The 23,189-nt window shown below is 34.2% G+C and overlaps 1 pseudogene; it reads left to right on the top strand.

Annotated features, from left to right (window-relative positions):
* Positions 1-805: 805 nt before the first annotated feature.
* Positions 806-23,189, top strand: part of LOC149548415 (prolycopene isomerase 1, chloroplastic-like) — a 45,504-nt pseudogene continuing 23,120 nt past the window's right edge.

Below are 23,189 nucleotides of genomic sequence, written 5' to 3'. Positions count from 1 at the left end.
TTGAGATTGGAGGCAAAAAAAAGAAGGTAAAAGACAAAGTGAGGAAAAGATAGGAAGTCAAGTGGCTCCTCCCCCCTGAAGGCTGGAATAAAGCCAACTTTGACAGATCCTCCAAGGGAAACCCTGGATCCTCGGGTAGTGGAGGTGTGATAAGGAATGAAAATGGAGATTGTATTGTAGCTTTTTCTCTCCCACTGGGATTCCAAACAAATCATTTTGCGAAAGCCAACACTGCATGCAATGTAGTAAATCTGGCTTTTGAAATTGGGGTTACCAATTTATGGCTTGAAGGGGACTTGAATAACATTATAAAGTGCATCAATGGAAACTCACATCCATCATGGACAATTGCAAATATTATTGATGAGAATTGTTTGACCCTCACCAAATTTAATAGAATCCATGTCACTCATACTTTCTGAGAAGCTAACCTAGTTGCCGATAGGTTTGTGAATATAGGGGTTGACACAGACCAAAAAATGACTTGGCTTCTTGAAACTTGTTTGCTGGTGGATGTTCAAAGTTTGATCAACTTGGATAAAATCCAAGGAAGTACAAAGAAACTCAAGCTATAATTATGAATATGAAGGTTTTAAGAAATAAGGGTAGTTTTCAAGATGGAATGGGAAATCGTAAATGATATTTTCCATTATTGATTAATTGACATGCTTTGTGGGTTATTTTTTGCAATCGCTTCTGGGGCAATAGCAGGGTTATTTTTCTCTGTTCATTTCTTACTCTCGGAGGTCCATTTCAGTCATAGAGTGAAGAGCACATGAGTAAGGAGGGTGTGTAGTGTGCGGAAATGGTAGGTAAGAGATGTAGAAAGGAGCTGGTGGGAGATTTTGAGAAATGGAGAATTAGGCTGAAAGTGTGGGAAAATATTGAAGAGGGTGGGGTTACCAATTATATCATGAAGCTGCATGGATTCTATTAGGAGGTGACCAAAAGTATGGTGGGGTTCTAGAAGGATGGCAGAGTGAAGGTGAATGGTGTCTACTTTTGGATAACAGAGGAGGTGATTGCGACTATCACCAAAATCCCTATCAAGGGTTTTAAATTCTTCAGGGATAAGAAGCTCTCGACCAATGCAGTTAAGGAATTTTTGGAGAGTGAGAAGGAATTAAAGGCGTTGAAAATGATTGACACCTACTATGTCCTCGACTCCATGAAGAAGCGATGGAAGTATGTTCTGAAAGCTGTTATCGAGTACATTACTTTGGACCCTAGGCTTGATAGAGCTTTTACCCACCACTTTGTTATATTGAATCATTTCTGACATAATGCCAAAATTTCCTTTCCTTATTATCTGTTAACCTCTATGAGCAAGGCAGTGGACAGCTTAAAAAAGAAGCCCACCGCAAACTTGACTCTGTACGAGGGGCTACTGCTACTTATCCATGAGTACTTCAAGGTTCATACTATAAGTGTTGCTCCCCCTCAGGAAGAGAATGTGGAGTCTGGTAGTTCTAGTTACTCCTCTGATTTAGTTGAAATACAAAGCCTCAGCTCTGAGAAAGGTGGGATCTCTTCTTTGAGGAAAGCAACGACTTACCAAGCTAAAAAATTGCCCTCCCCCATTATCGCTAACAGAAAAAGCCCTAGGGATCTCGGGCAGAAGCCTCCTAAGAAGGCTGAGGAGGGAGACAACAATGAGGAGGAGGAGCCAAAGTCTGAGGAGGTGGTTAAGGATATGCAAGAGGAAATTAAGGAGGAAAGTTGAAGGAATAAATGCAAGAGGGAGAGTTTGGAGAAAGTACGATCTCAGTTTGAGGAAGCATCTGTGCTACCCCTATCTCCTATCCATCTCCAACCTGAGGAGCAGAAAGAGGAGAAAGTTAGGTATGCAAAAGGGGAAGTGCAGACCAATGATAGGAGGAAAGCTTGGATAAACTTCATTGTCAAGACTTTGAAGATGGGCATCTTCAGGGAGGCCATGAATCCCCAAATCCTCATGAAAAATCAAGAAGAACAACAACTAGAAGAACTCATTGACCTAGCAATTGTGGCTATTTCGAATAGAGCCAGGGAGATAGGGATGAAGCTCCTAAATAATGCTCGTAATAGTATGATTGAAAATTTTAGATCAATCAAATGACTTTTCCACAAGTTGGAGGAGATCAAAGATTAGGTGAAACATTTTGAGGCAATAAGGAAAGGGATGGATGCTAACAGGAGGATGGATTTGACTGACAGGCTCAGTCTGGCAGAAAAAATGATACATAACCTAGAGAACTACAATCACAACCTAGCAAATTAGATGTTCTCTTTCTTAAGCTCCATTAACAACAACATCATCTCTCTTATGGGCTGGATCAAAGACAAAGAAATGTAGGATGATGAGGAAGGAAAAGATAGGGATGAAGCCAGAACAAAGGATGACTCTACAAAGGTTAACACCATTCTTGATCAAGACTAGGGGAACCAAAGGGTACAATAGCTAGAAGCAGAGGAGAATCAACTGGCCTTCAAGGTTTCTCAGGTTATGCAAGAGCTGGAGCGAAAGAACGAGGAATAACTCTCACCTATTCTTTTGTTTCTCATTGTCTTTTGGCTTTTTGTTCTAGCTTTAGGCCGTGGTTTTTCTTGTTTTTTTCCTGGTCTTTTCTTAGAACTCTACTTTTTGGCTAGGCTTTATGCTTATTATCAGCCTTTGAACTTATACTTTTTTGGTTGGGCTTTTACACTTATTATCAGCCTTTTTTGTTTTAACTTTTGGGTTTTAAGATCTCTGTAAAATCTGTTTATCTAATAAAAAACATGCATGCATAAAAGAAATAATAGGAACACATGAGACACTAGATTTAATGTGGAAACTCAATATGGAAAAAACCATCAAGTAACTAGCTACTAATTTTCACTCTTCTAAAGTGAGCTTTGTTAGGAGCCAACCCTATTAAAGGTTACAAAACACACTGTTAGGTGTGACCTTGTTAGAGGATTTAATCACCTTGTTAGGAGTGGCCTTGCAAAAGGTCATTAGAACAATTCAATAGAACTACCACCTTGTTAGAGGATTTACAAATGGCTATTAAACCAAAATTGTTAAGAGATTTAGGAATTACTGCTACAATGGTGAGAAATTAACAATGAAGTGACCTAAATGAGATGCAACTAAATTGCTGATACAGATCTCTATTCTACTTCATTAGATCCTCTCTAATTGAATACAAATTTTCCACTCCTCAAAGATATCTGATCCTCCTTCAAAGTTCACTCACATTTTCCTTTTCAAACAATCAACACTTGCATGCTCGCTCATTACACTTTAGAGTTCTCAACTTGACCTTTTATTTATACCTTACAAGTTGTCAAGTTAGATCATTTACAACTTACAATTACCAATAATCATTACTTCAATCAGCTACAATCATTACATAAAGTAATTAAACTTTATTTCTCAAATTAAAAAAATCTTTTAATGGCCAACCCTGGTTGGTAAACACTGTCCCTAAATCGATTTTCAATGTTAACCAACTGAAGCTCGGTTAACACTGCAAACTCTGCAAAATCCTTTGGAGACCAAGTGAACTTAGTAAACATTGACTTTCCTTTATTAACCTTATGTGCTTGATTACCACTTTTGCTACAAAATACTTTGATGCCTGACTGAGCTTGGTAGACACTATTTGCACAAAGTAATTTCTAGGAATGCTCGGTAGACTCTAAAATTTGCTTTGCTGACCAACTAATCTCGATAAGAACTGTCTGCCAACTTCTATGACATTTTTGTAACATCAAAGACAACACACAATTAAATAAGTGTATCCAATAATCTCCCTCTTTGGCATTGATGGCAACACAATATGTCATAGCACAATAAAATTTGGAAACAAGTATTTTCTAACAGAACTTTCTACCTCTTAGATTTTATGCCACAAACTTCTCCAATGCAGTAGTCTCCCTCTGTGAAGGAAGTACACACCTTCTTCTTCAAACAAAAAACTCTCCCTCAAAAAAATTCAAATTTTAGAAAGATATGATAGTAAATTCTCTCTCTTTAACAACACATGCCAAAGAAAACACATACCAAATGAGTAACAATGTACCTTGAGTATTGATTCATATGCAATGTTCCCATGACTATGTTGCATCAACTGATAGATCTTCAACTTGTTTCCTGTTGATGCATCACTAAAACTTTATTTTAGTGAGCTTTAGATAGGGGAATGACCCCTAACTTACCTCTTAGATACAAGAATGTATCCTTAGGTAATGGCTTAGTGAATATGTCAAAAATCTATTCTTTTGTATGGACATATTCCAATCTAATCTCTTTATCCTACACCAATTCTCTTACAAAGTGATATTTTATTGCAATGTGATTGGTTTTGGAATGCATCACTGGATTCTTTGATATGTTGATTGCACTTGTATTATCACAAAAACATAACAACTAGTTCTTTGATCTCAACTTTCATGCCTTCCGACAACTATTTAAACCCAACAATATTAGAATAGTTCACTATTGCTACAACATACTCTACTTCAGCGGTAGATTGGGATGTGCAATTTTGCTTTCAAAGAATTCTCCACCACTTGTACTCTTTTTGTCATCAATGTTTCCTACCCAATCAACATCAATAAACACTTTCAAGTCCAAATTACCTCCAAATTTATACCAAAATCCATAATCTTTAGTGCCTTTCATGTATCTCAAGATCCTCTTGATTGCCATAATGTGATTCTCTCTAGGTTTTGCTGAAAATCTTGCCACTATACCAACTACAAGAGCAATGTTAGGCCTTGTATGAACTACTTACTACCATTTTTCAATTATCGATCTGTATAAGGTCTAATCTACCTCTTTTGAATCATCATCCTTGGTAAGCTTTAGTCTAGTACACATGGGAATTCCAACTAGTTTTGAATCTTCCATACCAAACTATTTGAGTATTTCCTTGATGTATTTAGATCGAGTGATATGGATACCATTCTTGCTCTGCTAAATCTAAAGACCAACAAAGAATTTAATCTCACCAAATATAGACATCTCAAATTCTTTGTTCATTTGCTCTAAAAATTCTTTGCATAGATCATCATTCCTTGTAAACAAAGTATCATCCACAAATATTTCTGCCAAAATAATCTTGTTATTTTTTCCTTCCTTAATATACAAACTATTATTATCATTAGTTCTCTAAAAACCAATATGAATAAGATAGTTATGCAATCTCTCATACCATGCTCTAGGGGCTTATTTTAGACCATACAATGCTTTGTGTAATTTGTAGACCATGTCCTTATCTGGATCAACAAAATCTTTAGGTTTCTCAATGTAAACTTCTTCATCCGACATACCATTGAGAAATGCTAATTTGACATCCATCTGATATACTTTAACTCCTTTATATGCAACATATGCTAGTAAGTTCCTAACACCTTTCAATCTTGCAACAGAAGCAAAAGTATCTCCATAATCAATTCCTTCCTCTTGAGAGTAGCGTTTACACACCAATCTAGCTTTGTTCCTTAAGACCTTACCATCTTCATTCAAATTTTTTCTGAATACCCACTCAGTTCCAATCACATTTTTGTCTTTAGGCCTAGATACAAGAGACCATGTTTTGTTCTTCTCTATTTGTTCTATTTCTTCATTCATAGCCTCAATCCAAATTTCATTTTCTAGTGCATCTTTGACATTTCTAGGTTCAAAATCAACAAGTAAACAAGTACCTTTTAGCTTACTTCTTGTCATAGTACCTTTAGATTTGTCTCCAATAATCTGATCTGGTGGATGATGTCTCCTAACATACTTGGCTAATATAGGTTCCCTATGTTTTGAATGAATTGCATTGTCATCCTCTTGCACTTCAACTTTAGGTTTTGGCTGCTCTGACTCAGTAGGCATTGACTTGGTAGCTTTAGAATGTGACTCGAGTTCCTACAACTCAGTGACTGATGAAGACTCAGGAGTAGAACTCTCTTGATTGATAGATGTATCTAGCAATATATCAGGTTCAATGAAAATAAATCTCCTATAATCTTCTAGTTCCTTTTTGCTTTCTTATTTAGTCCTTTATGCAAACTCATCAACTTTTACATGTGCACTTTTTATGATTTTGTGAGTAGACAAATTCAAACATCTATATGCCTTACTCTTGCAAGAATATCCCAAAAATATACCTTCATCACCCTTCACATCAAATTTTCCTTTTCTAGATTCTTTCAAGATATAACATTTAATTCTAAATACTTTTAGGTAACTTACATTGGGTTTATAGCCATACCATAACTCATAGGGGATTTTGAATGAGTCCTTCTTTACCTATAATCAGTTTAAGGTATGAACTACAGTGCTGATAGCTTCCTTCCAGTATTTGATAGCAATGTTCTTTTCAATCATTAGAATCCTTGCACAATCCATGATAGATCTATTCCTCCTTTCAGCTATTCCATTCTTCTTAAGAGTTCTAGGGGTTGACACTTGTCTTTTGATTCCACTTTCAATGCAAAAGTTATTGAATTCATGGGAGATGAATTCACCACCTCTATCTAATCTCAAACATTTCAATCTTTTCTTTATTTCCTTCTCTACTCTAGCCAAATACCAGTTGAACTTTTCAAATGCTTCTGACTTCTCTCTTAGATACATAATAGTCATCATTCTAGAGTAGTCATCAACAAAAAGAATGAAGAACTTTTCTCTAGTATAGCTCTCAATTTCAATAGGTCCACACAAATTAATATGCACAATATCCAAAACATCTTCAGACTAATAGTTTTTACTTTTAAAGCTAGTCTTTCCCATCTTACCAATCTGATAATTTTTGCATAGAACAACATCATGTTTCTTTATACTAGGAATGCCTCTTACTTTTATGAATTTTCTTATCTTTAACAAGTTATCAAAATTCACATGGCATAACCTTCTATGCCATAACCAACTTTTTTCAACTTGAGCAATAAAACATGAGCATTCACCAAGTTCAAGATAAAACAAGTTACCTTTTGTTTGTATGCCTGATCCAATCAGCTTTCCTTTGTCATCTAGCAGCCTTGCCTTTCCATGCATGAATTCCACCTTCAATCCAATATTGATTAGCTATGCCACACTCAAAAGATTATGTTTTAGTCCTTCATCCCAATAGGCATGATCACATACAAGCTCTTTGGTTAGTGAGATTCTTCCTCTTCCTTTTATGCAACAAGGTTTATTATTACAAAACCTCACTCTACCACCATCATAGTCTTCAAATTGTTCAAACTTTATTTTGACATTAGTCATATGATGAGAACAACCATTTTCTATGATCCATGTATCATTTTTGCTCACATGAGAGACAAGTGCCATCTTATGTTCCTTACATTATCAGATTCATCTTTTGTAGCAATGTAAAGAATTTCATCTTCACTATTATCTTCATCCTTAGAGTCTTTAGTCATGAAACATGTTTTATTACCTTTGTCCTTGAATGATTTGAAGTCTATCTTGCCATTGCACTTGTGACCTTTCTTCTAATCCTTGTTTTTCTTGTTTGGGAACTTAGCTGCAATATGACCAATTTCCTCACATGAAAAATAGATTAGAGGAACTTTACCTTTGTATTTTCTTTTGCATTTAGAATATTTCCTTGTTATTAGAGCTTCAACCACCTCAAGATCACTATCAAAACTCTCTTTTGATTTTTCTTCACTTTTTGATTGAGAGTCCTTTATCTTATTGCCCTTTTCTTTGAGTGAAAGCTTAGCTTCAAATGCTGATTCAATGTTTTTGGAAGCTGAAACATAATTATCATAGTTATCTAGCTCAAATGTAGTCAATCTTCCTACTATGGCTTCCAAATTCATCTTATGATTTGCTTCACATCTTCTTTCTTGAATTGCAGATACTATAATTACATAAATGGGAAGCAATGTTCTAAGAACTTTACTTACAACTATTTCCTCCTTGATATCTCCTCTAGAAGCTTTGATTTCACTGACACTTGCTTTGCCTCTTTCAACATATTTAGCAATGTTTTCATCCTCTCTCATCCTCATTTGATCAAATTGTCCTCTAAGACTTTCTTCTTTGGCTCTCTTTACATTGTCATCACCTCCATAGATATCTTTTACCTTGTTCCATATAGAAAAGGTAGTTTTGTAGACCTTGATATCATCAAATTCTTCATAGCTTAAGGTAGATGCAATGTCTATTATCATGATGTTATGAGTCTTCTTCATAGCAATGTCATTGATAGATAATGTACCAATAGGAATTGTATATTATTCATTAAGATATTTCAATCTAGCATCTCCAATGGAAGCTAGATGGAGTCTCATGAGACCTTGCCATGCTGAAAAGTTATCCTTGTTAAGCCTTGGAATTTCCCTCTTGTAAGACATCCTAATCTTTAGCTTAGATCCTTGAAATCCTTCCTACAAGCACCAAAAGCTCTGATACCAATTGTTGGAAATATAGATGGAGTAATTGAGAGGGGGGGGGGGGGGGGGGTGGGTGAATCAATTACCTCAAAAAAAATCCACAAATCACTTAGATGTTTGATAAAACTAGTTACTATTGTCACTTGATAACCATACAAAAAATGTTGTAACTCGGTAGATGTAGTGTATGTTATCTTTAATAGATATTAAACATTCACAATGATTAACATGCATGCATAAAAGAAATAACATGAACACATGAGACACCAGATTTAATGTGGAAACCCAATATGGAAAAAACCACCAAGTAACTAGCTACTAATTTTTACTCTTCTAAAGTGAGCCGTGTTAGGAGCCAACCCTATTAAAAGTTACAAAACACACTATTAGGTGTGACGTTGTTAGAAGATTTAATCACCTTGTTAGGAGTGGCCTTGCAAAAGGTCTTTAGAACAATTCAATAGAACTGTCACCTTGTTAGAGGATTTACAAATGGCTGTTAAACCAACTTTGTTAAGAGATTTAGGAATCATTGCTACAATGGTGAGAAAGTAACAATGAAGTGACCTGAATGAGATGCAACTAAATTTCTGATATAGATCTCTAGATCCTATCTGATCGAATACAACTTTGCTGCTCCTCAAGGATATCTGATCCTCCTTCAAATTTTGCTCACACTTTCCTTTTCAAAAAATCAACACTTGCATGCTCACTCATTACACTTTAGAGTTCTCAACTTGACCTTTTATTTATCCCTTACAAGTTGTCAAGTTGGCTCATTTACAACTTACAATTACCAATAATCATTACCTCAGTCGGCTACAATTATTACATAAAGTAATTAAACTTTATTTCTCAAATTAACAAAATCTTTCATTGGCCGACCCTGCTTGATAAACACTGTCCCTAAACTATTTTTTCAGTGTTAACCAACTGAAGCTCGGTTAACACTACAAAATCTGCAAAATCTTTTGGAGACCTAGTGAACTTGGTAAACACTGACTTTCCTTTATTAACCTTGCAAGCTCAGTTACCACTGACTTCTGCTACAAAATCCTTTGATACTCAAGTGAGATTAGTAGACACTATTTCCATAGAGTAATTTCCAAGAATGTTTGGTAGACTTTGAAATTTGCTTTGCTAACTAATTAAGCTCGACAAGCACTGTCTGCCAACTCATATGACATTTGTGTAACATCAAAGACAACACACAATTAAACAATTGTATCCAATAGTCCATTTAAGAAATCTAAATATCCTTTAAAAATAAATTATGTGTGTTTCCTTATGATTAGAGGAAAACCTTGCAATAATTCCAACTAAATGTGCAATATCCTGTCTACTATGCATAACTTGAATTTATATATAATTGATCTATATTATGTCTCATTTATCTTAGCTATAGTATCCTCTTTTGATAATTTACATCTACTCACCATAGATGTACTAGATAGCCTTGACTCATCCATGCCAAAAGTTTTGAAGATCACCTTTATGTACTTAGACTGAGTCACAAATATATCATTCTTTTTTCGATGAACTTGTAAGATAATGAAAACTTTGATTGCACTAAACATAAAAATTTCAAACTCTATACTAATTTGATCAACAAATGATTTACATAACTAATCATTACCACTAAATATAATATCATCCACAAAAATTTCAGCAATCAATACCATATTCTCAGCTTCACTCTTCAAGTAAAAATTACTACTTTTACTAGTTCTTGCAAATCCAATTTTAATCAAGTATGAATTTAACCTTTCATACCAAGATCTTAGTTCTTTCGTTAATCCATATAATACTTTGTTGAATTTCCAAAATATGTACTTTTAATTAGGTTCAATAAATCCTTTGAGTTGTTCTATGTAGACATCCTCTTCAATTATTTCAATCAAGAATGTAGATTTAACATCCATTTGATACACTTTGAATCTCTTGTAGGTATCATAGGCCAATAAAGTTATGACTCATTCAAATTTTGAAATAGGAGAAAAATCTCACCATAATTGATTCCCTCTTCTTGAGCATGTCCTTTACAATCTAGTCTTGCCTTGTTCCTTACAACTTCACTATTTTCATTCAGTGTGTTTCTAAAAATATAATTTGTTCCAATCACATTATTATCACTTGGTCTTGGTGCTAGTGTCCATGCATTATTTTTATTTATCTGATCTTTCTCTTCATTCATAGAATTTATCCTATCTTCATTGTCAAGTACAACTTTCATAGTTCTTGGTTCAAATTCAGTAATTAAACAGGTAGAGTTCTTCAACTTACTTATTTTCATGACTCCAACAATTCTATCTCAAGTGATTTGTCAAAATGGATGGTTCACTCTCATATATTTTGCTAGGATAGGTTTAGTTACTTGATTTGAAAAATTATTTGCACTCAGTTGGGGCTCTTCATTCTTCTTAGGTTTTACTATATGTGGCTCAGGTAGAATAGGTTGTTGTTTGATAGCATTTTTTTGATACTCAGTGGCACTATACTATTGTTCAAGTATTAAATGTTGCCTCTCAGGTACTACATCAAGTGTCTCACTCATAGACATAGATAAACTTATTATAATCATTAGGTTCCTTTTTTATATCATTATTATTGTTTCCCTCAAACTCATCAATTTACTTTTACTCACTGTATTAGTGGTTTTTGTCAAATATTTATAAGCTTTTCTCTTAGAGGAATAACTAGGGAAAATACCTTTTGTCACCTTTAGAATCAAATTTACCATTTCTTGCATCTTTATAAATGTAGCATCTACTTCCAAATACTTTGAAATTGCTTAAATTAGGTGTATGACCATACAAGACTTCATAAGGTGTCGTATTTGTTCCTTTCTTTAGTTGAACTTGGTTGAGAGTATAGCTTGTAGTATTGACTACTTCTCTCCAAAATATTTCAGCAATCCCTTTTTCAATCATTAGCATCCTTGCACAATCAACAATTGACATGTTTCTTCTTTCAGCAACTCCATTCTATTGTGTTGTCCTTGGGACATATTATTGTCTCTTAATTTGATTCTTAACACATAAGATAGTAAAACCAATAGACATAAAGTCAACACCTCTATTAGATCTTAAAAATTTCAATTGTTTACAAGTCTCTTTTTGAACTCTTGTTTTGTACCATTTGAACATATTAAAAGCATGTGACTTAACTTTAATGAACATGATAGTCATCATCCTAGAGTAATCATCAAAAAATAGTATGAAATATATATCACCATAATAACTTCCCACCCTCATTGGTCCACACAAATTAGTATGGAAAAGTTGCAAGATATAATTAGAATAATGTGTCTTACTTGTAAAACCTAAATTTATCATCTTACCAAGTTGAATTTCTTTGTACATAACATTCTCACATTTTTGTAGAATTGATAAGCCTCTAACTCTTTTCCTTCAACTAAACTTAGCTATGTTCTCAAAGTTAACATGACATAACCTTTTGTGCCAAAACCATACATCTTGAACTTTTGCAAACAAGAAAGTATCAATTGAAGGATCAAGGTAGAACATATTACCTTTAGTTTTCTCACCAATGCCAACTGAATTTCTATTATCATAAAAAATTTTCACTTTTCAAATTTGAAAGTCAAGCTTATGACCTATTTATTCAACTACTTAAGACTTAACATAATGCATCTTAGTCCTTTCACTCAATATGCATAATCAAATTGTAATTTATCACTAAGCATCAATGATCCTCCACCTTTCATTGGACATGGAATATCATTCCCTAGCTTAACAGTTCCATCATCACATTCTTTAGATTAGTCAAAATTACTAAGATAACCAGTCATATGATGTGAGCATAAAATATCAATGATCCAAGTATCATTATGGTGCAAGAGCACATTCTAAAACATCTCCATCCAAGGAATAGGACATCTCAAACTCTCCTTTTCTTATGTAATAAGCCAAATTTGTGAGACCAAGGGACACAAGGTGCAAATATAAACCTTGTCATCCACCTTGGTTAGAAAGTGCATTTTATTGCATTTTCATCCTAGGAATAGGAGAATAAGTGTTAGGGGACCTTAATAAGATTTTAAAAATGTTTTATCATCCTAGAATCAATTCTTGATAAACATTTTTTTCTTGATAGCTTTTTGGAAAAAGTTGTCAAGTTGCAAATTAGCAACTTTTTGCAAATTTATAGGTTTTAGTGAGAAATGAATCCAAACCACTTTGTATTTTCAGGAAATATTGGGATATGTCATATGGCGATGGAAATGAAGTCCAAAGATAGATTGGAGAATAGGTTTTACAAAGAAAAATATTGGTGCAATAAAAGAAACTAAATTTTTGAAGCAATTAGACTGATTTTTGGCAATGTACAGATCTGTACAGTCTAGAAATTGTAAATGTTTGGTATGGTTGGATAGAGGATTATATAATCTCTTTAATCCTTTTTTTTAAGGTCTCATTAATAGTATCAAGAAATTTATCATCATTTTTGTGCTAGTAGCTACATTATAGACCTCGCCTAAGGTTTCAGTGGAAAATTGGCCATATCTTATAAATCTAGCATGGGAAAAATATAAATGTTGGTGATTTTAAAGGTATGAGGATGTATTTTAAGATGATTTTTGTTTCATTTTGTGGCAGTTTATGTCGTGGGAGAAATCCATGAAACCCTAGGAAAAGCATCCCTATGTGACTATCCCAAAGTGTGCATTTGAGTGCATGAAATGGGTTGGGGGTGGAGTCTAGTGTTGAAAACATAGAATTAAGAATTTTACATGGTACTTGAAATGTTCCAAGTTTTTATGGTGTCTAGAAGGCTATTGTTTGGGTACTTCCTTTGTTAATCAACCCTAATTAGGCCTAGTTCCAAATTGACAATCTTGAGGAAAAGTAGATTTGGAAGATTGGTTTGGCATTCTCCCTTTAGGGATACTTGAGGGTAGTTGTTATTGTCCTATTGAACCTATATTTTGGTTTGGTCAAGCCTCTATAAATTAAATTTCTTTTTATTTTCCTTGTAACCCTCCTAGTAGGACAAAATTGTCAATTGTGCCATAAACTTGGGAAAAGGATTGTGAAGTTGTAGTATTTAATGGTTTGAGTTTATTTTAGTGAGTGGGGAATAGATTCCACCCTAAAAGGTCCAATTAATCCTTAAAGACCCATGTTCCTAATTTGGTCCTTATAACCAAATACAAAGGGAAGTTGTGGCAATGGTCTACCTTGTAAAACCTCATCTTGTAAGATATCATTGTGAATGTTTTAACCATTCTAAGTATAAGAAGGGTGTTTTGAACAAGATAACTTGGGGCTTTGCACCAAGTGGTATAAGAGAAATTTGAGATCTTTGGAAGAAGAAATTTGCTGAGATGGAAGCCAATAAAGATGTGGAATCTCATAGCAGGATGACAACTGTTGAATATTGTTAAAAAGCATGATAATGAGAGGAAACAAATGAGAAGTGAAATGGAAAAGCTTAAGGAACAAGTCAAGAAGAGAAGTAGTTAAAAATCTAGTGTTGAAGAGGAGGTTAGTGAAGGAGAAAAACCTCTATAGGACGAGGAAGAAGAGGAGATTCATGTTGAGTAGAGACTACTTATAAGGACTTTGAAATTGATGGAGAGAAGAACTATGGATGGTAAGATTGACCTACCTATTTTCAATGGTAAGATGGACTCTGAAGAATCCATGGATTGGCTTGATGCTCTTCATAGTTTCCTTGATTGTGAGGAGATACATGAACACCAAAAGGTGAAAATCGCAATGTCCAAGTTAAAGGGATCAAATCTAACTTGGTGAAATTTCTCTCAATCAAAGAGGGTGAAATTGGATACGAATCCTATTGGCACATGGAAGAGGATGAAAGCCTTGGTAAAGGAGGCTTATGTGCCCAAGGATTATGAAGTGAAACTTCATATTGAGAGACAAAACCTAAGACAGATGTCTTTAGTTATACAGAGGAATTTCATAAACTTTCCATGAAATCCAACATGGTGGAGCTTGAGAGTGTTAAACTTGCAAGGTACATAAAAGGGATGATACTTAACATTCAAGATGAATAAAGTTTATGATCTCATAATACTATCAAAAAATTCTTTCAATTAGAATTAAAGGTGGAATGGAAATTAAAGAGAAGAAAAGACCAAAGTGAAAGAGGCAGAGGTCAGAAGGACTTCAATAATAGAGGAAGAGGGAAAAACAATGGGAGAGGGCAGAATGCCAAATAATTTGGTGACAATAACCAAAAGAGTAATCAGGCTAAACGAAGTCCTAGAGGATATTCAAGGGGGAGAAGAAGGGAATCTAGAGGGAGAATTTTAGGACCTCCAAGATGCTATAGATGCAACCAAGTTGGGAATATAGCCTCAAAGTGCCCTAACAAGCCATGCAATCAGGTAGAAAGAAGAGTTTCTCTAACAAGAGAGGATGCCAATCAAGAAGAAAAATTCACAAAATCCTATGCACCACCTAAGGAAGGGGAGAATTTGATGATGAGGAGGACCTTGCTAAGGACACCTACCCCTCAATAACCACCACAAAGAAAGTCACTATTCAAGATAACTTGCAAAGTTGGAGGCAAGATACACATAATGATAATTGATAGTGGATCTACTAACAATGTGGTGTTAGCAGAGGAAGCGAAGAAACTAAAATTGGGGAGGGTACCTCACCCTTTCCCCTAAAAGGTACCATGCCTCACAAAGGGTCAACTTGCTTTTATAGAGGAAAAAGATTTGGTGGAGCTGTAGATTGGAAAATATAGAGGACAGATACTATGTGACATAGTTCTAATGGATATTTGCCACTTGCTACTTGGGAGATTGTGGAAATATGATTTAGAAGCAAACCATGATGGGATATTGAACACCTACACCATCAACAAAAATGGAGAAAAGGTAATCTTCTTTCCCATGTCTTATAATGCAAAGGAACAAAAGGAATCAAAATTTTTGTTTATAGGTGAGAAAGAGTTCCTAAAGACTATCAAGAAGGATAGATCTCCATGTTTTGATTTGGTGATAAAGCCACAAGATAAGAGGAAGAAGGTGGAAGCCCCTAAGATGGAATATCCAAGGAGGAGAGTAGGTGCTAAGGAGGTTTTAGACCGACTTGATATGTATGCTGATATCTTAGCAACAAACATTCCAAGAACACTCCCACCTACCAGAGAAATGAACCACAATATTGATTTGATTGTTGGAGAAACCTTGCTAAACAAGGCTGCTTATAAACTCACACCTTAATAGAATGATGAGATGACATTGTAGATTCAAGAACTCTTGGACAAAGGCTTGATAGAAAAAAGTTTGAGCCCTTGTGCAATTCCAACCTTCTTAGCTCCAAAGAAGGATGAGACATGGAGGCTATGTATGAACTCTAGAGTAATAAACATGATCACCATAAGGTACAGGTTCCCTATGCCTAGAATTGAATATTTCTTGATCAATTGAGTGGAGTGAGATATTTTTCCAAGGTTGATATAAAAAGTGGGTATCACTAGATAAGGATAAGGGTAGGGAATGAATGGAAGACTGCCTTTAAAAAATGAAAGCTTGTATGGGTGGAGGGTGATGCCATTTGGGCTATCAAATGCCCCAAGTATATTCATGAGACTCATGAATGAGGTCTTAAGACAATTCCTTGGGAAGTATGTTATAGTGTATCCTGATGATATACTAGTGTTTAGTAAAACAAAAGGGGATCATTTGTAGCATCTTGACTTAGTATTGAAGAGGCTACAAGAAGAAAGGCTATTCATCAATGTGGAGAAGAGTATTGTCTTCTTGTAAGAAGAACTTGTGTATCTTGGGTTCATCATCTTAGGAGGGACTATAAAGATAGATCTTGATAAGATAGTAGCCATACTTAGTTGGCCTTCTCCAAGGAACATGTTTGAAGTAAGAAGCTTTCATGGGCTTGCTTCTTTTTATAGGAAATTTATAAGAAATTCTAGTCTCTATTGTGCTCCTATTTTGGACAAAAAAAAAGGTGGTCAAAAGTGCTAGTTTGTGTGGACCAAGGAGGCTAAAGAAGCATTACAAATTTTGAAGAAGAAGGTGGCAGAGAAACCAATACTTGCAATCTCTAATTTTGAAAAGTTGTTTATCATGGAATATGATGCATCCATTGTGGTAGTGGGAGCAGTACTAAACCAGGAGGGAAGACCTATTGAATTTTTCAATGAGAAGCTAAATGAATCCAAGAAAAGGTGTTCATCCTATGATTTGAAATTGTATGCATTAGTTAAATATTTGAAGAAATGGAGGCATTACTTTCCACCTAGAGAATTTGTGGGTTTTACTGATAACAAGGTACTTAGATTTCCAAATAGCTAAGAAAAGTTAAGCCATGGACACATGAAATGGGTTGAGTCTATTCAAGAATTTATCTTTACAATAAAACAAAAAAAGGGAGTGCCCAATAAAGTGGTAGATGCTTTGAGTAGGAGGAACTTGGTAGTACAAGAAATAAGATTGCAAAGTGTACGAGTTGATTCCTTGAGAGGAATGTACGAGAAGGATGAACATTTCCAAGAGATAAATTAGGTATGTTCTGATTTTTTAGAGGACTACCATATCAAATATGCATATTTCTTGATTTAAGATGGTCTATTTTTCAAGGGGCACCAATTATGTATTCCCAAATGCTAAATGAGGAAAAATATCATAAAAGAGAAATATACAGGCAACATGAGTGGCCATTTTGGCTTGGTCAAAACTTTGGAGTAGGTAAGAAGGTACTACTTTTGGCCTAAGGTTCAAAATAATGTAAGAAGGTATGTGGATGCATGCACTATATGTCAGAAGGCCAAGGGAACTTCAAAAAATGCTAGTTTGTACCAACCTCTTCCTATACCAACTAGACCTTGGATTGGTTGCAACATGGACTTTGTTATGGGTTTACCCAAGACACAAAATGGCTTTGATAACATATATTTGGTAGTTTATAGGTTCAGTAAAACGTGTCATTTCATTCCTTGTAAAAGCACTAATGATGCTACCTATCTTTCTAACTTGTTTTTCAAAGAAGTTGTAAGGTTACATGGATTACCATAGTCCATTATTTTAGACAAGATGTGAAGTTTCTTGGGAATTTTTGGAGGACATTATGGAGGAGATTGGGAACCAATCTTAGTTTTAGCTCTTCCTACCCTCGACAAATAGATGGGCAGACTAAAATGGTCAATGGATCACTTGGAAACTTGCTAATTTTAGTTTGTGGTGACTGATCAAGAAAGTATTGTACATACTTTATAAATTCTTTGGGGATTAGAAAAAACTTTTTTGGACCCTATTTTATCTTAATTTTGGGCTGACATATAATTATTAATTATAACCCTAAAGCAGTAAAATACTTGTATAAAAGGGCTTAGGGTTAGGGATTATTTCATAAGGTGATGCAAAAATTGGTTCTTGTGGTGATATTGAGTTGTAAGGTATTACCAATTGTGATTAGGTTGTTATCAATGGATTATAATAATATCAGACTTGCTATTTGATGGATATAGCTTAGGGATTGGGTGAACCCAGTTAAATCTTAATATCTTGTGTGCTTTTCTATGTGATCTATTATTTTCTAATATTGTTTATATTTGCATGTGATTTTTATTTCTATTTGTGGTTTATTACTAATAGCTAAGATGCCTTACCAAGCAATATGGTGAGAAGTGGGACTAAATACTACCCCAGGCTAAATTTTCCTTTAATGATTTACTGGATAGGAGTATGGGGAAAAGTCCCTTTCAAGTAGTATATGGCTACAAGCCAAAGGGAATATTGGAACTCAATGATATTCCATTAGATATACTGATTAGTGCTCATGGTGAATAATTTGCAGACCACATGTAGGATGTTCATGATCAGGTAAAGAAGGCACTAGAAAAGAGTACTTTGAATTACAAAGAGGCCAAAGATAAAGGTAGGAGAGATGTACAACTTCAGGTGGATGATTTGGTGTGGGTCTAGTTGAAGAAAGAAATGTTTCCTAAGGGAAAACACACCAAGTTACTCATGAGGAAGGTTTATCCATGCAAGTTATTAAGAAATTTGGGCACAAATGCATATATATGAGGTTGAGCTCCCAACTCACCTTGGCATCTCACCAATCACTAACATAATAGATCTCACACCTTATAAAGGTGGTGAAGAGGAAGAAATTAAAAAACACATGGAAGAGTTTGAAGAGGGACACATACAAGAAAAGAAACAAAGGTGATCTTGGACACTAAGATCATTAAGAAGACTAGGAAGAATGTCTACAAGAGGTACTTGGTGAAATGGTAAGGTTATCTTGAAGAAGAGGCTATTTGGATGGATGAGGTAGACATGAAGAAACATGGTATGAGATTACAAGAACTCATCTCAAAGGGACTTGAGATCAATAAACCCCAAGAGTATAGTGTAGATAACACTCTAAAATATCTCCATCCCAAGAATATGACATCTCAAACTCTCCTTTTCATTTATGTAATAAGCCCAATTTGTGAGACCAAGGGACACAAGGTGAAAATATAAACCTTGTCATCCACCTTGGTTAGAAAGGGATTTTTCTTGAATTTTCATCCCAAGAATAGGAGAATATGTGTTAGGAGACCTTAATAAGGTTTTAAACATGTTTTAGCATCCTAGAATCAATTGTTGATCAACATTTTTCTCTTGATAGCTTTTTGGAAAAAAGTTGTCAAGATGCAAATTAGCAACTTTTTGCAGATTTGCAAGTTTTAGTGAGAAACCAATCCAAACCACTTTTTGGTTGAAGGAACTACTGGAATATTTCATATGGTGATGGAAATTAAGTCCCAAGATATATTGGAGAATAGGTTGTTGCAATAAAAGAACTAAATTTTTAAGGCAAATTGGATTAGTTTTTGGCATTCTACAGATCTGTACGATCTAGAGATTGTAAAAGTTTGATATGGTTGGATAGAGGGTTGAATAATCTCTCTAATTATTATTTTTGAAGGTCTCATGAATCATATCAACCAAGTTATCATCATTTTTGTGTTGGTTGTTGCATTATAGGCTGCACCTAAGGTTTCAGTGGAAAATTTGCCATATCTTCCAAATCCACCATGGGAAAAATCTAAATCTTGGTGATTTTTTGGGTATGAGGATTTGTATTTTAAGATTATTTTTGTTTCATGATATTGAAATGAGGGCCATGGGATACATCTAGGAAACCCTAGGGCATGCATCTCTATCTGGAATGAGTTGGGGGTGGAGTTTGATGTTGAAAATAGAGAGATAAAATTATTTCATGGTCCTTGACCTATTCCAAGTGTTGATGGTGTCCAAGATGCTATTTTATAGGTAATTCATTTGTTAATCAACCCTAATTAGGCCTAGTTCCAAATTGACAATCTTGAGGAAAAGTAGAGTTTGAAGATTGGTATGGTGTTCTCCCTTTGGGGATAATTGAGGATAGTTGTTAGGGTCTTATTGAACCTAGATTTGGGTTTGGTCAAGCCCTTGGAAATCCTAGAGATCAACTTGCTAGTTATTTTCCTTGTAGCCCTCCTAGTAGGACATAATTGTCAATTGTACCATAAACTTGGGAAAAGGATTGTGAAGTTGTTGTATTTGATTGTTTGAGTTATTTTTAGTGAGTGGGGATTGGATTCAACCCTAAAAATTCCAATTAAGCCTTAAAGATTCATGTTCCTAATTTGGTCCTTGTAACCAAATACAAAGGGAAGTTGTGGGAATGGTCTACCTTGTAGAGCCTCATCTTGTCTAAGATAACATTGTGATTTTTTAACCGTTCTAAGTCTAAGAAGGGTATTTTGAACTAGATAACTTGGGGCTCTACACCATATTCTTACTAATGTGTGAAATACAAATTTTTCCTTCTTCATAGCTTTCATCATTAGGGTCTTCTTTAACAACAACATATACTACTTTCAAATCCATCTTTGTCATCTTAGGTATCTGACTTGATGTGCTCTTCCTCAATAATGCAATATGATATTTTCCCTTTATCTTTGTAGTCTTTGCTCTTCCTGTACTTATGATCCTTGTACTTGTTAGGGCATCTAGCTGCAAAACTTCCTACTTATTTACATTTGAAACATATTAGAGGTAATTTACCTTTTCCTCTAGGTAACCTCTTTGCAAGAAATGCTTCAATCTTAGCTATATCATCTTTTGATTATAACTCACTTTCATCTTTACTTCTCTTGTCTTTCTTTTAACTACCAATGATTAGAGAAGACTTAAAAGTATTCTCAAGTGTAGGTATACTATTATCATAATTATTTAATTCAAATGCCCAAGTATACTATCAATTGTAAGAGCATTATCAAGCATACCTCTAACTTTCTTCATTGCATAAAATTTGATAGCATAGATAGGTAACAGGGTTTTGATAATGTTTCTTACAATTTGACTATAATTGATAACACCTCTAGTAGATCTGATTGCACTCACAACATCCTTGATTTGATTCACATATTGTGCAACATTATCACCTTCCTTCATTCTCATGTCATCATACTTGTCTCTTAGACTCTCTGACATAATTCTCAAGACATTCTCATATTTACCATGTACAAGTGCCAACTTGTCCCATATCTATTTAGCATTTGTGTAGTTCTTGATACCATCAAATTCATTATTATTTAAGGAATATGCAATTTTAGTCATCACACTATTGTGTTCTCTTTCTAGATTCATTTCATCCGTAGTCATAGGATCAACAAGAGAAACATATACATTTTCTAGTTAATTTAGAGCATGATCTCCAACTTAAGATAAGTGTAGTCTTATTATGTTTTTCTATGAAGAGAACTTCTCCTTGACTAACTTAGGTCTTTGGATATTTAGCTCAAGTCCCTTTAAACTCTTTCCTCAAAGAACTCATCTCTGATATCAATTATTAGATAACTAAGAGGGGGGTGAATTAGTTATATCCAACTATCCCACCAACCTTAAAGATAATTCAATATCAAATTAAACTTCATAAACTTTCATAGCACTAACTTAGTAACCACATTCAACATCTCAATTCACTCTTATAATATTTTTACTTCAAATTATTAACTCATTATTTATGACTATAATGAGTATCATAACAACTATTCAACTTTTACAAAGTTGTAGTATGAAACATAAGACATAAAATAAACTTTGCAACACATAAGAAAACACCCAAATGGACACAAATTTTCTAATGTGGAAACCATGTAAAGGGAAAAACCTTCTAGGACTGACAACCCAAATAATTAACTCTTCTAAAGTGATCTCTACTAGGATCCAACCTTATAAAAAGTTTTACATGTACATTTTTAGTGTGACATAGTTAGAGGATTTTAACCAAAGATCATCTAGACCTTATCACTCCTTGACATTTCTAAAGAATGGCCTAGTTTAAAGGACTTATGAACATCACTAATCAATGTTATTATAAAGGATTTCATAGACTAGTTAGGTCTACTTGTGTAAGAGAATTTCTCTACTACAATGGCAACAAAGTAACAATCAAATGATATATTTAGGTTTAGTACCACCTTGCTTTATCTAATCTCTCCTTTTCTCAATATTCTTCCTTTTGATCTCTATCTGGATGATTCACACTCTTTTTATTTCACCTTGAACTTCTGCTACTTGATCTTTCTTCCTTTTTTTTTCTTATTTTTCCTTATTCTTCTTTCTTCTTTAGCTTCAATTGTGATTCACACTTAATCAATATTCAACTAGAAACCAAACATGTTCTCAATCATCTCCTTAAATAGTTAACTTCTACCTTCTATTTTTTTTACTTAATCATGATTGTACATCTCAGATTCATTGTATTTAGACACTCAAAAAATAGAATTTCATTGAACTTTGTGTTCATCTTCATCTTTCTTTAATCTTCTTCATCAAATCTTCATTACATTTTTCTAGTCTTAGATCTTGTAACAAACTTTGATTTTAGTTTTTGAACTTCTCAAACATTCTTTATTTTTATCATAAGTCAAACACTACCACTTCACTTGGGTAACACTGTACTTGATTAACATAAGATTCACTTGGTTAACACTAAATTCTATCTTTACTTTGTCAGACACACAATTATTATTTAGTAACTTGGGAAATATTGAATTCCTTCTTTCACCTAGTTTCTTGGTGAATATATGAGCTTCATTATAATTTAATATGATTGAAAAAAAATCAAACCAATATTACACTATCATAGTCCAATTCATTAAAGTATCCATTGAATACCAATATTTATCAACTCTATCATCATAAATCCTCTTCATCAATCAAATTATATGGCACTCTATTGAACTACCATAATGTCTAACCAACTAAGGCTTGACATGAATGAAAATATAATAACTTATGATTTTTTTACATATAATAATAGCATCCTCAATTTCATTCTCAGTTGGGACTAACAATAATAACCTCCCACTTGGAGACTAATTATAACACTGGTAAACATGTAGCTCCCATCACAATAAAAAGCCACCTTGAACTTAATTGGTATTTTATTCTGTTCACTTTGCAAGACCAACTAAAGTTGAAGAGGAGTTTAGATTCTCCCTTGTCACTACCTTTGTGAACATAGTTTCTAGATTATCATCTATATGTATCTTTTTCTGATTTTAATTGTCCATCATCCAAAACTGATTGAATGAAATGGTAGTGTAAATGCATGCATTTCATCTTTTAAGGTAGAGCATTATTCTTTGGAAAGATGAATGCCACTTTTGATATCTATAAAAAACTAATTATCCATTTATGAGTGACACTACTCTTCCATAAATACTTGAAGCCATAGCATCTCCTTGGATACCTTTGTAGAAGTGACATACTTTGTCTCTATAGTAGATAAAGCATTCAACTTCTATAATCAAGA

The sequence above is a fragment of the Cupressus sempervirens genome, chromosome 7 (assembly GCF_028749045.1).
Source record: "Cupressus sempervirens isolate cs-2001-9-10 chromosome 7, ASM2874904v1, whole genome shotgun sequence".
NCBI lineage: Eukaryota > Viridiplantae > Streptophyta > Pinopsida > Cupressales > Cupressaceae > Cupressus > Cupressus sempervirens.
The sequence above is the reverse complement of the archived record's forward strand: the minus strand, read 5'-3'. Positions and strand labels throughout refer to the sequence as shown.